General features: G+C 51.3%; 1 long non-coding RNA gene across 3 annotated transcripts in view; it reads right to left on the bottom strand.

Annotated features, from left to right (window-relative positions):
• Positions 1 to 280: 280 nt before the first annotated feature.
• LOC107182307 overlaps positions 281 to 11,582 on the bottom strand; it is a 116,103-nt gene continuing 104,801 nt past the window's right edge. For 2 of the 3 annotated variants that reach the window (XR_001513026.1, XR_001513025.1), the window contains one exon: positions 281 to 923. This is a non-coding gene — a long non-coding RNA (uncharacterized LOC107182307). Of the gene's footprint in view, positions 924 to 1,850; positions 2,028 to 11,582 lie in introns of all 3 variants that reach the window. The other variant, XR_001513027.1, reaches the window with a different exon arrangement.

The raw sequence follows: 11,582 nt of genomic DNA on the forward strand, positions 1-11,582 counted from the left end.
GAGCTGTGATTTCAGGGAGGGGTTCCAACTCAGGGGCCCAGAGATGCCAGAGGCAGGGCTTCCAGGGCCCACAGCCTCGGTCAGCCCTTCCGCGGAGGCGTCCCTGGCGGCAGGCGCGCAGGTGGGCTCTGTGGGCAGTGGGGGCTGCGGAAGCTGTTTTCCTCCAGAAACGAGAAGCGCTGGAGGTGCCCCCAGGAGGTCAGCCAGCAAGAGCGAGGTCCTGGAGCTCCGCTCTGAGCTCAGACGTGGGGCTGCAAGGAAGACCAAGACCAACAAGGGGTACAGGCCATGCCACCTTGGACTTTATTATTGAAATGTCCTGGTGGACACAGTAGCAGCAACAGTAAGAACCAAGCACTTTGCATGATCGCCATCCTTGTTCGACAGACGAGGAAACCGGGCCACGGGGAGTGCCACCCCCTCAGTACAGCCCCATCGCTGGTGACACCGGGCGCCAGTCCTGTTGTCTCCTTAGCGGGAGGCCTGCTGGGAAAACGTGCCCGCAGCTGAGGTCAGACAAACCGCTGGGGAAGGCCCAAGCTCAGCCCACCGGGATGGCGCCAGTGGCCGGCCGCCCCTGCCTGGCCCTGCCTGGCAGGTTGTGATGTTTCCTGGGCAGGTGTGGCGAGGGCTCGCAGATGCACGGCGGCTGGCTGGCAGGGGCTGCTCATCTCACAGGGGCGTCAGGGCCCCCAAAAGCAAATAACTTGCCCAAGGTCACACTCCCAGCTCCCCGAGGCCGGGCGAGAAGCTGTCCATCTCGGAAGAAATCGTCTGTGTGAATGATTGTCCGCGCCACTCGCTCCAGGGTGATGACACTCCGCTCACCTTGGCTGGACAGGCCCATCCTTTATCTTGTATCTGCGTCTGTGCACGCCCCCGCGACGACAATGGGAGCCCAGCCCAAAGGCGCCGGCAAGGACCTGTAATACAGGGAAGGGAAATCCGTCAGAGTCGTCTCCATCACATCCCTTCCTTCCCCCTCAGGCAGCTGGAGGAAACGGCCTCACACCTGTCCCAGAGTGCCACCCCGGGCACCAAAGTCCCAGACCAGGACCTGCTGGCTTCACTAAAAACACAAAACCGAAGCCAAGCACACCTGCGTGCCCACGCCTGGAGGTGGCCGCCCAGAAGCGTCCTCTCTGCGTCAGCGCCACCACCCGAGGCCGGCCCGGGGGTGGATGGGTTCCCGGCCCCGTGGCTCCTTCCACATGCCACCCAAGTAAGCACCCGACGGCCGACTCCGGGACCGTGGGAACTGCGCTGCCCTGTCCAACAGGTTCCGGCCCCTCCCGCACAGCCCCCAGGGACCGATGTCCACACTTTATTTACCGCAGACGGACACGGCCCCTGTTCCTCAGCCCGCTAATAAGCCGCGGTCGTTCATCACCCGCCTGCTCCTTTTTGAAATTCACCGAGCAGCGGGCGTCTCTTTAAACGCAGGCACATAATGCATTTTAAAGAGCATTTCTGCACAGATCCATTTGCTCGGCCTCGGCGCGGAGCGCGAGATGGAATGGTGTTTCAGCGCGCACCTCCCGCGGCCTGTTGGGAATGCATACACCGAGATGTTATGTGGCTCTGGACCGCCAGGCTCCTGGGGGAGGCTGTCCTTAACACTCGGGCTGAGTGACGGTTCTGGCAAGACCCCGGCATGGGCTATGGGGGCTGCTAAGCCTGTAAGGGTGGGTCCTGTCCTCCAGAACCGAGCACCCAGGCGGGGCGCTGGGAGGCGTGTGTGAGAGGGGACCGGTAGGGCAAGAGCAGCAGAGTGGGAAGCCCTTCGGTGCGGGGAGGGGCTTCTTGCTGCTTGGCCCTGGGAGATGGGCGCTGGTGTCTCTGCGCCTCACTTCACGCCTCCGTGAGGGGTGCTGGGAAGCTGGTGCGCGGCAGGATGTCCTGTAGGAAGAGCTGGCGTGAAGGATGGTCGGGGTCTCTCGAGTGGAGGTGGGAGAAAGGTCATTCCCGGGTGCAGAAATATCCCGGGCGAAGGAAATCTCTCTCGATGTGAAGGCAGTAGCTCTGGGCTGAAAAGGACCATTGGCTAAAGTGGGGGGTGCAGCCAGATGCCCTCAAGGCCCTCTGAACTCACCTGCCCCAAACCAGACTCAGGATCTCCCCGACTCTGGTCTCCTTCCCAAAAGTCCTGCCTCAGTGGGTGATAGCCGTGTCCAGCCAAATTCTGCAAGTTCTGTCCCTCACCCTCCACCTATAAAGACAGCCCTCTCCAGTCTCCTCCCCAACCCAGGGCACACATCCCCCAGCGCTCCCTGGGCCTCCGCACTGCCCCACTGTGCCCACAGAGTCTTGTCCTCTAGTCTGTTCTATACCCAGCAACTACAGACATTCTTGTCAGTAAATCTCCCCGCCCCCACGAAGCCTGCAGCAGCTCCCCGTTGCTCTTCGGATAAAGACCAGTATGTTCCACTTTGCTTCCCCCTTCACTAGGCCTCACTATCCTTCCTTCAGCCCAGTCCTCACTGCTCCCAGAGCCGCCCCGACCTCTCTGACCTCTGATCCCAGCCGTAACTTTGCATGTGTGCCGTGCGTGCGTGCGTGTGTGCCGTGCGTGTGTGTGTGTGCCGTGCGTGCGTGTGTCTGTGCCGTGCGTGCGTGCGTGCGTGCGTGTGGTTCTTCAAGGTCTCTGCTCCCAGACCGGATGGCAGAACAGGGGCTATTTTTGTTCCTTGCTGTATGCGGGGCACATCACAGACCCTGAATGATGGACGCATGAGACCTTGAAGTTGCCAAGGAGTTTAAATACCGCTGTGTAGGCCACAGAGGGCCCCCCAAACGGCGGTGTATGTTGGGGGCTGTTGGTGCTGCAGATGGTGGGGAGGGTAACAGAAGGCAGATACCCTCAGATGATTCTTTCAGAAGCGCAGCGAAGAACAGGTGAGACGGAGACCAGGCTAGAACAACAAGAGCTGCGCAGGGGCCATTGCAATGCCTGTGGTCCTGGAAGGTGGGAGCAGCCAAGTTCATGGGGCTGATGAAAGGAAGGGGCTGGTGGGAAAGACGCAGGTTCTGAAACAGGTGTTTTAGACACCACAACTCTACCAAGCAAGACACCCAAGGCCCCGGGGTTTCCTTGGCTTCTGCATAAGTCCTCACCAGAAATGTCAGGGTAACAGGCCCCCGCCCCGCCCCCTGCTGCTTCCGCATGCCCAGGCCTCATCAGGCGTCCTGGGAGTGCCACAAGCCCTCGATTTCAGCCTCCCACCCAGGCACCAGGTCCAGCGGGGTATACGCCAGTCATGGGGGCCTGCCTGTGTGCATCCATCTTCTCTCCGAGCTTCAAATTCCTCCTCTGCGAGATGTGGGGTTGGGGGAGGGGGCAGCATGAATCCTCTACTCTGCACCCAGGGGCTCCGCGGGTGTGGGCGTAGCACAGGTGACTAGAGCCCAGGCCCCCAGGATGGGTAGACCCGCCTCCCCAGTCCCCGACAGCCCTGCACTGGCCACTGCAGCCCCCGCGCCTCGGACGACAGGGTCTCTGAAGGAAGCAGAAGCCGGTTTCCTCTCCTGGCCCCGGTGACAGCATGGAAACTCATGATTCATGTCCCAGGGAGGCTGCGGCGAAGCAATAAAGTTGTCGTTTGTTTTCCACTGCAGAGTCTATGCATTTTTATTTTGGCTGCTGCGGCGGCAGCAGGTCCTGGAGAGGTGATGCTGGCAGAGGCGAAGAAAGACGCTCAGAGGGAAGGCTGTGGGGAAGCGATGGTGAGGGTGGGTCTGGGGATGGGCTGCCTCTGGCCCCAGTAGCTTCCCAGGACATTTCTGTGCATATTTTGAGTTAACCTGATTCATCCGGGCACCACAGAGCCTTAGGGAAAGGCGAAGGCACCCCTGGCCCAGGCTGCTGGCCCCGATAGCTTTCAACGGGCTCACAGGTAGTGTCTCAGGCAGCCCAGGCCACTCCCAGAAGCTCATGCAGGACCCAAGGACAGCCCATGGCCCAGGAGATGCCATGTTGGCCAATAGCTCTTCCGGCACTAGCTTTTGTTCTTCAAGACTTTGATCTAGAATTCTCTGGGCCTGGGTGCATCTGAGCCGCAGCCCCCACACTGAAAACAGTGATTCCCCGGGGGGGTGTGGTGGAATGAGCAGGGGTCTTGGGGGAGCCCCTCTGACCCCTCGGGGTCCTAAGAGGCCACTACCTCCCCAGCCATCAGGCAGGGCTGGGGGTGGCAGGGAGGTCTCCAGCTGGCCCCCATACCCCCTCGGCCTGATCTGCGTCTCTCAGTGGCAAATCCAGGGGCCCTCACAGAGAGATGGGGCTGTACAGGCCCAGAGAACCCCTTCCTGGCCCACTGCAGTCCTCCGTGAGGCCCCAGAGCCCCATCCAGAACTAGACACATGGGCACTTTGCCCCAGATAAGCCAGAAGTCCCGATTCGCAGGTAGGGAGAGCTAGTGAGTGTACCAGAAGCAGGGAGAGGGAGAGGCGGACCTGCAATGCCACCCCAATCGCTCAACACCCCCCCCCCAGCCCCGTGGCTTCCGGGCTCTCCAGGGGGGCACTCTCCACGCTGGGCTTGGCTGTCCTGCCGGTGGCTTTCCGATGCTGGGTGTCGCTCCTGCAGTCCCACTTGCCGAAAGGCCCCAGTTCTGCCAGAAAGCATGACTTCTGGGAGCAGGAGCAGCGGGGCAGCCAGGCGGAGAGCGGCCCCCAGGCTCCTTCTTGGAAACCTGCAAAGGAGGAGGTGTGGTGAACCCAGGACTGCGTCTGCCTGAGTGGGGTGGCGGCCTCGGGCCAGTGGGGAGCGGGGCTTTACCAGTTGGCTCCAAGCTCTCCGGGCCCCTCTGCAGCGCTGCCGGCGCCTCCAGTCTATGGCGATGCCTCTGGCAGCTCCAAGGCTTCGAGTCAGTACCTGAGTCCAGGGAGGGGGGACCATCAGGACTTGCTTCCAGACCCCTCCTGCTCCATCGGGATCCGGAGCCCATGGACTTGAAACCGCAGGGCGCCTCACCCACCCCTTGGGGTTTCGTTCGACCCTCGCAAACCATCCACAGCCCACACCCTCGATTTCAATGCGAGTCAGAATCTATACCAAGAGCAAACGTCCCAGTGGCTCACTGAGAGCGCTGGGCCTGCTCAGGCCACAGGAGCCACCACCCACCTAAGCCCCCGGAGTTCTCTTTCAGATGGGACTCCCGGGTCCCTGGAAATGAAATGCTATTCGGTTATGAGCAGAAATGGCTGCAGGGCCCCTGGAGGACAGTCTCTTTGTCAGGTAGGACCCAGGCCGGACCTGCTTCTGCACCGCGAGGCTCCTCTCCTGGGCCCCCTCCCAGGTCAGAGCCGGGCCCCCAGCGGTTTGCGGCTGGTGCTGACTGTGGAGGTCCCATTGCTGCCTCCCGGCTGCTCGAACCCTTCAGCTTCATCACTGTGGTGGAGACTTGCTGGGACCACTGGCCGCATAGTATTCCCATTACATGGAAGGCACCTCTGACAGGCACTGCGGTCCCCGCGGAGCCTTCGGAGATCCTGCTAGTAGACTCAGCGGTGGGTTCGCTCAGAGGATGAGAATGAGACTGACTTTCCATGTGCTGAGCCATCCGTTTGCAGGTGCTCTTTCCACGTTGGTGGGGAAGGCGGGCCGGGCGTCCTCGCAGGGTCCGTGGATGATGGGGGTGTCCTGCTGCAGAAACTGCCCGGCGGGGGTCCTTTGTTTTCAGGTTTGTTTTTTGTAACAGAATGAGCTTTGTTTGTTTTGCTTTTTGTTTGTTTTGGGGGCTTTGTTTTTGCTGAGCCGCCTTCAAGGCTCACGTGCACAGCAGCTGCTTAGTTGATGCTCTGTTTGCCCAAGGACCTGTTTTATTTTTGCTTTTACCATTCTGTACCCTCACTAAATTAAGACGCTGGCTGTGAAACTTGGCTTTGAAAAGTTTCCTAATTTTCAGACTGAGTCACTAATATGTTAGAATATTTCGCAGAATTATTATTTTAAGAGGCTGTACGTTGCCAAAGCGATACGTTTTCTAACTAAGAAAAATTAAGCAGAGGCTGCGTCTTCTTAGGGCCCGAATCTGGTTTTCAGAGCGAACCCAGCAACATTCCACATGCTCTGTGAAAAGCGACACGAAACCCCACAGCTTGGTTCCTTTTCTCCCCGGGGCTGTGGAGTGCTCGTTTCTGTCAACATTATACGGTTTGTTTTTGAGTTTTACTCAGCTTGCTCACATCCACGTTGGGAGCGGAAAGCTCTGAAGGCAAAGGGAAGGTGCTGTGAGCTCACCTGCCCCGCGGGGGCCGGAAGCCACCTGGGAGCCCATGTACTGGGAGACGCGTGACACTGACCACATGCCTGCTGGATCGTGAGGACAGAGCTTGGAGAGAAACATTCTCTTCTGAGGCCTCCCTCCTGGGCCCCGCTGGGTCAACTCGTGGAAGGGCATGAAGGGGGAAGATTTTCAGAAGCAGTTGACCAGGTTGGGGACTGGGTTGCCATGGTGATGTAACATGAGCACCAGCCCCCACTGTATTTCCAACACAAGTGCCCTGTGATCTGTATCCCCAGCAACACGAAGGACACTACTCGCATCTCCTGGCAGTAGCTTTTCTTTAGACTCTTCCTGTGGGGGTTCTCCGCTGAGGGCCTCAGCCCTGCACTCAGCACCAGCCCAGCCGCACCGAGCTCCTCCCCTGCTAGTCTCAAGCTTTAAACCAGGGTGGGGAACCTTTTTTTTTTTTTCCCCCCAAGGGCCATTTGGATATTTATAACATCATTCAAGGGCCAAATAAAATTGTCAACTTAAAAATTAGCCGCGGTATTTGGTCAAACATTTAATTAACTCACCCCTAATGCCTTGGCAGGGCCAGACCGAATGATTTCACAGGCCTCATACAGCCCTCGGGCCAGACGTTCCCCAGCCTTGCTTTAAACAATCCCAGCAGAGAAGGCATGCCCATCACGGGGGGCCGAACTAATGATGGGGTGTCTGGGCAGCTCCTCATACTGAACGGGAAAGGCTTCATGGTAGATTGCCCAGTGAAGAGAGCAGGGTGCACAGCACTGTACACAGAATGTGCTGCAGTTCATGTAAGGGAAACACACACACACACACACACACACACACACACACACACGTTTATACATACAAAGCACAGCTGTGAGGAATGCAGACGACACCTGGCCAGGGTCTGCCTTTCAGGAGGGACAGAGAGGTGAGAAAGACGGTGACTTTTCACTGTGAACCTTTTGTATCTTTCACATTATTTTTTAACTATGACATGCACCGTCCAGTCAATATACCAAATAAATACACTATTAAAAATCCATTAGCGAGTTTGCTATTGAAAGAAATCCAAATGAAAAGGAATACTTTTATAAACAGAGGAGACTGGAGAAATTAAAAATGGTGGCAGAGTAAGTGGATGCTGCACAAACATGCTCGCAGGAACAAACTGGAATTACAACTAAAATACAGAAACGCTTCCTGAAAAATATGCGGAAGACTTGCAGGAGAAACCCTGACTCCCAAGGACAGAAAGTGGAGACCGCATAGAGACTGGTAGGAGGGGTGGAGCGAGAAAGGGCTGGTCGGGCTCCCACGGATAGCAACTGAAGTTCCGGAGAGACACCTCAGCTGTGGGGGCTGCCATTGAGAACTCTGGGATTTAATCCCCAAGCTGGGCTCCCCAACAGAAAGCACCAGAACTGAGGAGGGTACTCACATAACATCTGCTATGAAAAGCACCAGAGTAGCTGTCTGCCAGTGAGAGACGGCTAGAAATTTGGGCACCCTCTTAGAGGGCCAAAGCACAAAATTCCCTGTGGAACCACCCACCTTGTGCTACAACAGAGGGAGGGAGGAATGAACTGGAACTGTGTGAGCAGAAGCCAGGATTGGGGACTCAGGGGTTAGAGCTCAGAAGGCAGACACCTCAGTTTCTGGTGCTGAGTTATTCACTCAGGCAGCAGAGGACATCTTTCCCACATAGACATTTGCCTTGCCTGGGGGGAAGTCAGTTGACCCACCCTATTGGAAAACACCTTGTCCTGAGGCCACTTAAGAGATAAAAAATAAAAATTAGCCTCCAGGTAGAAGCAACACTTCACCCTGTTAAAAAAAAACCTCTTATCACACCTGAGGATGATTGCACTGGGGCAATTCAAGTCAGAATCCTATCTGTCTGCAGACAGAGACAGGCTCTGGAAGCTGTGAGTCTTTGTCTCATCTAATTAGTCAGAAACAGCGTTTGACACTAATTTCCACTAGAGATTGAGTGGTATAGCCGTGGTCGGCAAACTGCGGCTCTCGAGCCACATGCGGCTCTTTGGCCCCTTGAGTGTGACTCTTCCTAAGCCTTAGGAGTACCCTAATTAAGTTCATAACAATGTACCTACCTATATAGTTTAAGTTTAAAAAATGTGGCTCTCAAAAGAAATTTCAATTGTTGTACTGTTGATATTTGGCTCTGTTGACTAATGAGTTTGCCGACCACTGGTATAGAGGATCTACCTAAGACACAGTCACAAACCTAAACAGACAGCCAAAATGAGGAGACAAAGAAACAACCCCCAAATGAAAGAACAAGAGAATTCTCCAGAAGAAGAGATAAATGAAGCAGAGATAAGAAATTTATCTGAAACAGAGTTCAGAGTAATGATGGTAAAGATGCTCAACAGCATGAGAAAAGATATAGTAACTATGAAAAAAGAACAGTCTGAGATAAAGAATGACATCACACAAATAAAGAACACATTGAAAGGAATACACAGCAGATTAGGGGAAGCTGAAAACTGAATCAGTGAATTATAAGACAGAGTTGAAAATATCATTCAATCAGAGAACGAAAAAGAAAAAACAGAGGGCAGCCCTAACCGGTTTGGCTCAGTGGATAGAGCATCAGCCTGCGGCATCAAGGGTCCCAGGTTTGATTCCAGTCAAGGGCATGTACCTTGGTTGTGGGCACATCCCCAGTAGAGGGTGTGCAGGAGGCAGCTGATTGATGTTTCTCTCTCATTGATGTTTCTAACTCTCTATCCCTCTCCCTTCCTCTCTGTAAAAAATCAATAAAATATATTTAAAACAAAACAAAAACAGAGGGCAGCTTAAGGGAGCTGTGGGACAACATGAAACATAATAATATTTGAATAGCAGGTGTGCCAGAAGAGGCAGGAAGGGAGAAAGGCATTAAGAAGCTGTTTGAAGAAATAGTGGCAGAAAACTTCCCTATCATGGTAAAGGAAAAAGTCACACAAGTTCACAAGAAACAGAGAACCCCAAATAAGAAGAACCCAAACAGGCCCACACCCAGTCACATCATAATTAAAATGGCAAAAATTGAAAACAAAGAGAGAATCTTAAAGGAAGCAAGAGAAAAGAAAACTATTACTTACAAAGGAGCTCCCATAAGGCTGACACCTGATTTCTCATCAGAAACTCTATAGGCAAGAAGAGAATGGCATGAAGTACTCAAGGTAATGGAAAGGAAGGCCTAAAGGTAAATGGACTAAATGCTCCAATCAAAAGGTGTAGGGTAGCAAAAAGGATTAAAAAAAAAAAGACCTAACTATATGCTGTCTACAAGAGATCCACATCAAAACAAAGACACACACAGGATGAGAGTGATGGGATGGAAAAATTTTTTCCATGCAAATGGGAAAGAAAAAAAGCTACAGTAGCAACACTCATATCTGACAAAATAGACTAAAAATGAAGGCCATCATAGGAGACAACAAAGGTCACTACATAGTACTAAAGAGATTGATCCAACAAGAAGATATAACCTTGCTAAACATATATGTACCCAACATAGGAACACCTAAATATATAAAAAAAAAATTCAAGAGGACTTTAACAGAGAGATCAACAACAATACAGTAATAGTAGGGGACTTTAACACCCCACTGACTTCACTGGATAGATCTTCCAGACAAAAACTTAACAACAAAGCAGAGACTAAAGGATACACTGGATCAGATGGATTTAATTGACATTTATAGAACATTTCACCACAACACATCAGAATATACATTTTTTTCAAGTGCACGTGGATCATTCACAAAGATAGACCACATGTTAGGACACAAAACAAGTCTCTATAAGTTCAAGAGGATTAAAATCATATCAAGCATCTTCTCAGATCACAGTGGAATGAGATTAGAAATCAACTACAGTAAAAAAAATCAAAATATTCAAACACCTGGAGGCAACATAGCATGTTATTAAACAATGCATGGGTTACCAACGAGATCAAGAAAGAAATAAAAAACTTCCTGGAGATACACCATACAAACAAACTGAGAGATAAAAACAATATAATCATATCCATTGATGCAGAAAAAGCATTTGACAAAATCCAACACCCTATCTTGATAAAAACCCTCAGCAAGGTGGGAATAGAAGGATCATACCTCAACATAATAAAAGCAATATATGACAAACCCACAGCCAACATCACAGTCAATGGGCAAAAACTAAAACCATTTCTCCTAAGAACAGGAACAAGACAGGGATGCCCACTCTCACCACTCCTGTTCGACATAGTACTGGAAGTACTAGCCACTGCGATCAGACAAGAAGAAGAAATAAAAGGCATCTAAATTGGAAAAGAAGTAAAACTGTCCTTACTCGTAGAAGACATGATATTGTACATAGAAAACCCCAAAGACTCCATAAAAAAACTACTAAACTTAATAAATGAATTCGGCAATGTAGCAGGATACAAAATGAACACCCAGAAGTCTATGGCTTTTCTATACAACAATAATGAACTCACAGAAAGAGAAATTTAAAAAGCAATCCCATTTACCATTGCAACAAAAAAATTAAGATACTTAGAAATAAACTTAACCAAGGAGATAAAGGACCTGTACTCAGAAAATTTCACAACGTTGAAAAAAGAGAGAGAGGAAGACATGAACAAATGGAAGAATATACCCTGTTCATGGATTGGTAGAATCAACATCATTAAAATGTCCATACTATCCAAAGCAATCTATAACTTCAACGCAATCTCCATTAAAATACCAATGGCATATTTTAAATACCTAAAACAAATTCTCCAAAAATTCATCTGGAATAAAAAATGACCCAGAATAGCTGCAGCAATCTTGAGAAAGAAGAACAATGTTGAAGGGGTCACATACCAGATATCAAGCTATATTACAAAGCCACTGGTATTGCCTGATACTGGCATAAGAACAGACATATAGCCCAGTGGAACAGAACAGAGAACCCAGAAATCGACACAAGCCATTATGCTCAATATTTGACAAAGGAGGCAAGAGCATACAATGGAGTCAAGACAGTCTCTTCAATAAATGCTGTTGGGAAAATTGGACAGATACGTGCAAAAAAATGAAACTAGATCACCAACTTACATACACAAAAATAAACTCAAAATGGATAAAGGACTTAAACATAAGAAGGGAAACCATAAAAATCTTAGAAGAAGACTTAGGCAGCAAAATAGCAGACGTTTGTCATAGCAATATATTTACTGATATAGCACCTAGGGCAGTGGTTGGCAAACTTATTAGTCAACAGAGCCAAATATCAACAGTACAACGATTGAAATTTTTTTGAGAGCCAAATTTTTTAAACTTAAACTATATAGGTAGGTATTTT

Source organism: Myotis davidii, unplaced genomic scaffold (genome assembly GCF_000327345.1).
Source record: "Myotis davidii unplaced genomic scaffold, ASM32734v1 scaffold75, whole genome shotgun sequence".
Taxonomy (NCBI): domain Eukaryota; kingdom Metazoa; phylum Chordata; class Mammalia; order Chiroptera; family Vespertilionidae; genus Myotis; species Myotis davidii.